Consider the following 4,809-nt stretch of genomic DNA (forward strand, 5'->3'; position numbering starts at 1 on the left):
GTTAGACCAGCTCCTGGCTGTGAAGCACCAACTCTACCTGGGTTCTAGTTTCATGCTTTTCCTAGCTGTGTGCCCTTGGGCAAGTTGCTTAACCTCTCTGTGCCTCCGTCTCCTTGTCTGTTCCATGGGGCTTATAAACATGTCCGTGGAGAAGGGCTGCTGTGAGGGCAGTGCCCTGGGGTGCAGACAGGGCAGTGCATGTCTGTGGCTTTTACATTTCTGCTTCCGAGGAAGCTCACAGGGTAGCAGTGGGGAGCTGCACCCCAAGACACAGAGAGCTAAGAAGGCTGCACCTGTGCTGGAGCCAGAGGGGAAGAGGGCACACCTGCTGGGAAGGGGGGAGTTGGGGGAGGACTCCCAGAGGAGAGCTGTTCTGTGAGATGGGCCAGGAAGGGGGAGCGAGGACATGGGGGCGCTGTGGAGGGGGGCCGGGCTCCCTCCAGGTGACAGGTGCGAGGCGGGGCTGGAGGAGCCCTTCCAGTGCAGGGAGGAAAGAGGAGGGGAGGGAAGGCAGTGTCCCCAGGCTGCACCTGTTGGCTGGAATATTGGGCTCCTGGGTCCCTGCCAGCCCCCTCCACTAAGCCCCTCGGGGCCTCCCAGAGAGGAGGAGCCTCGCCGGGGCTGTATTTTTAGTTCCCTGTGCCTCCCCAGCTGCTATAAGACACCTCTCCCTGCCCCCACCCCGCGCCTGGCCGGAGGCTCCAGGAGGACAGCTGGGGAGAAGGGGAGACGTGGTCAGTACGGTGGCTGCAGGGGCGGGAGGAGTGGGTGGAGGGCTCCAGTGGGGTCCGGGGAAAGCTAGGGGGTCCCACTGCCCCACTGAGGGCCTCAGGCCTGTTCTGTGGCTCCGGGCCCAGCCGGGCTCTGAGACTGGCCTGGCACTGGTCCAGGAGGGCAGACCCTTCCAGGGAGGAGCAAGCGGGCAGGCTCGCCTCCAAAGGGGCGGCTCCAGGAGGAGGAGGAAGGGAACGGTCAAAGTTGAGGGGACCCTTGGCTTTGAAGAGACAAGATGTTCTCATTCTTTCCATCGTTGGCCCCCTTGGTGGCATCTTAAAGCGTAATCCCCGCGCCCCCATTCCCTGTGGGGAGCTGTTGGCGGCTGAAGGGCTAGCAGTCCCCCGGTCACCTGGGCTGGAGTTGTGTCCCTTGGAAGGGGAGGGGGCTGGTGCACAGCCACCTGGGGCTCACGCCTGTGTGGTGGGTGCGGGAAGCCCCTGCTGGGGAGTCAGCTCTGTGCCTGTCTGAGATGAGCGGTGGGACTCGCCAGGCACCGAAGCACAGAACGGTCTTGCCCATCAGACAGGCTCCTGGCTTACTTTGTGGGGAGAGGGCACTCAGGTACAGCCCTGGGGGGTCAGTCTGGACAAGGGAAGTCTTAGGTGAGCCTGCAGCCTCCCTCGTGGGAGAGACCCGGTGGGCCTCTGCGTCCCCAAGGAGCCAGCACGGCCAGGACAAGGGAGTGAGTGGGACAGGAAGACGTATTTTGGTTCAATATAAAGAAGGCTCTTTCAAGCGGTAGGTAGTGAGCTCACTGTGCCTGGGGGTATTCGAGCAGATGTTCAATGACGATCTTTAGGAAGAATTGCCCCCTGTAGGGGGAACTTGGACAAGATGCCATTGAGGGCCTCTGTTAGCTTCAGGACACCAGGGCCCTGTAATTCAAACCTCTCTCTCTCTCTCTCTCTCTCTCTCTCTCTCTCTCTCTCTCTCTCTCTCCCTTCCTATGATTCTGGAAGCTAGGACCCACGTTTCCAGAGCGGTGAAAGTTGAGGACCCTGGCATTCTAGAATTCTAATTCTGGGTCTCAAGACTCCAGATTTGCAGACTTGAGGATGATTCTGCAAGTCTCAGATTTTCACATTCAAAGGAGTCCATGCTATGAAACAGAAAAAGAAGGAGCAGGTCTGAGTTGGTGGGATCCAGTTTTGCCCTATTGGGTGTCTAACCCACCCCTGTGTGTGCGTGTGTGTGTGTGCATGTGTGTGCATGTGTGTGACATGAGCATGCAAGGCTGCAGAAAGTTGTGCACACAAAGGCAGTGTGGCCTTCCTATTTCATGTGCCTCCAGCTTCTGGCCAATCGAAGGCTGTCACAGGGATAATTATAGCCCCCAAACAGAGCTGGCGACTCCAGGTAGCCATAGCAACCGTTAGGTAACGCCGGCTCTGTTGTAGAGATGTGTAAGTACAAACAGATGCCGGCCCCTTCCTATTAGCTTAAATGGTAAAACTTAAAAGGCTCATCGACTTCAAAGCCGCAGGTTCCCCGCGTGTGCCAGCTCATGTCGTGCCGGCCGAGGGTGACAGCTTCATATTAAACACGTTGGCGCTGGTAAGGAGTTGATGAGATTTTAAATACTCAGGCTGCCCCCAGACAACTCTCGGGCTGGAGATGGGAGAAGAGCTGCCGGTGCCAGTTGGGTTTTCAGCTCCGCCGCTTACCAACCTCCAAATCAGCCCTGCACACTCCTGGGCTCCCATCCAGCGAGTGACCCGAAGCGGGGCTGACACTGCCAGGGTCTGAGCAGACCCTCTCAGAGCCCCCCTTCCTTGGGATCCTGGGCCTGGCGCAGAGTGGGCCTCAGCTCCAGGCTGTTGAACGGAATGAATGAATGAATGAATGAATGATGAATGAACGAATGATGAATGGTGGCCCCCTGAAAATCCTTATGGCTTTTTAGTTACTCATTTTGCTGCTGCATCTTCCACTGTTAAAGTTGGATGAGCTCCTGGTTGTCCAGCTGGCATCCTAGGTTAAGACTCCTGGAGGCCACCCGGCTGGCATCCTGGGTTAAGGCTTGTGGGTGAATTCTGAGCACATTGTCAGGGACGGGCACCTGACCCTTTGGGTTGTTAGGAACCAGCTGACTCATTCAATAAATTGGCTCATTGAAAGGATACACAGGAGGTCATTCAGCAAGCGGCAGCCCCTGGTAATCCTCAAGTGGTGATTGGCCGGGCTTTGCCCAGGTCAGCATGGAGGGCCCTCTAGACCCCAGGCGGCAAGGAGGGCTCCCGAGGGGGGTTCTTACTCAGGGCTGGTCATGAAACGGACTCTCTCTGCCTCTGCATTTCCTCCTCCCGGTCAATTCCTGCCCAGCGCCCCTGCTCGCATTTTGAAGAGGGGCTCTGATTGCCGTAGCTGATACACTGGCTGTGGGACAGAGCCCTGCCCTTGGCTGCCGTAGGCCGGGTGCCAGCTCTGGGCCAATCAGCTGAGTCAGGCAGTGAGTTGCGTGGAGAACATGACTGCCAAGCCCTCCCCTCAGCAGGAGCTGGGGCAGGGCAGTTACTTTTAGAACGAGTTATATACGGAGGGTAGTTCTTACTGCACGTCTAATATTGGCCCAGGACGGTCAGCCTGCCTGCTTACTTAGCCTCATTGTCCACAGCTGTGAAATGGGGTGATGCTCATGGCCTCACAGGGCCATTGTGAAGACCAGAGGTAATCCCGCCCAAGGAGGCACTTTGTAAATGGTAAAAGCCCATGTACATGGAAGAAAGGGCTTGTGTCTACCTCGATCATAGCACGAGATAAACTATACTGTAATTTTATTTCTCATACTCACCTCCCCAAGGAGACTGGCAGTTTGTTGGACACAGGGGTATGTTTTATTTGGTTTTGTGTCCTCTGCATGTAGCACAGTTTCTGACACACAGTAGGTCCTCTGTAACTGTGTGTTGCATGAATGGATGGATGGATAGATGAAGGATGGGTAAATGAATGGAGGGGGTCAGTGGATAGGTGATGGATAATGGATGGATGGATGGATGGATGGATGATGGATGGGTGGGTGGATGGGTGGATGGATGAGTGGGTGGAAGGCTGGATAGATGGACCTTGGACAGATGGGTAATGATGGATGGAAGGATGGGTGGATGATGATGGATGGATTTAAAGAAGGCCAATCATCTTCACTTGCCTTCCATGCAAGGCCACCATCGTTTTATTCAATGAGCATTTATCCAACTCAAATCTGGTACAAGACACTGTGTGAGGTCCAAGAGATACACAGATGAATAAAACAGAGCCCCTGTCCGCTTGAACATCAGAGTAAAGTATTCAGGGGCCCGGCTCTCTGGGTTCAAATCCCAGCTCTTCCGCCCACTAGCTGTGTGACTGACAAGCTTCCCTGACTTCCTCTCGGTTAAATGGGGAGAATGTCAGGATGTGTCCTGAGGAGTTACCAAAAGTAAGGTGCTTGGAGCAGGGTCTGGCGCCCAACACAGTCTCTGAGTACTAATGGGGGAGTCCGAAGGGAAACAAAGACACAGGCGGCAGTGAGGGAGCCATACAATAGGACCACAGGCAGACAAATGGAAGGAGGAGGCCACGAATTGTGCCTTGAGGGGGTACGTCAAGCGAAACTTCCCCGAGGGAATTATTTGAGCAAGGCCACAAGCCGGTTCTCTGGGTGGAGCGAGAAAAATCCAGACCCCAAGAGGTTATGGGTTTGCCCCGGTCTGCCAGCCATGAGCATAAGCCCATCTGGGCTCCCCACCACGTCTGGCTGGGTGAGGGGCATGCTGGCAAAGGGGGGAGAGTGTGCACCAGGAGACTGACAAGGGCCAGGACGGCCCCAGCCAGCCGGGCCCCTGCTGCCCACACCAGTTCCCCTCGCTGGCAGCAGGGAGAGTTGGGTTTCAGGCTTCTGGCAACGGCCTTGGTGGTGCCCTTTGTGTTGGCCTTTGAGAGTCCAGACAGTGGCCCCTCCTCCTCCCCACTCTTTCCACACACACAGCCACCCCCACCCCCACCCCCACGTGGCCTGAGTTGTCCTACCTCCCCACAATGGCACCTGCCCCGAAA

The 4,809-nt window shown here is 56.4% G+C and overlaps 1 protein-coding gene across 1 annotated transcript in view; it reads left to right on the top strand.

Annotated features, from left to right (window-relative positions):
* The first annotated feature begins 652 nt into the window (after window positions 1-652).
* The window catches only part of MB (myoglobin), a 14,108-nt gene continuing 9,951 nt past the window's right edge, over window positions 653-4,809 (top strand). Inside the window, exon 1 of the mRNA XM_014532304.1 lies at window positions 653-734. The gene's annotated coding sequence lies outside the window, so the exon portion shown is untranslated. The remainder of the gene's footprint in view (window positions 735-4,809) is intronic.

Source organism: Myotis brandtii, unplaced genomic scaffold (assembly GCF_000412655.1).
Source record: "Myotis brandtii unplaced genomic scaffold, ASM41265v1 scaffold876, whole genome shotgun sequence".
NCBI lineage: Eukaryota > Metazoa > Chordata > Mammalia > Chiroptera > Vespertilionidae > Myotis > Myotis brandtii.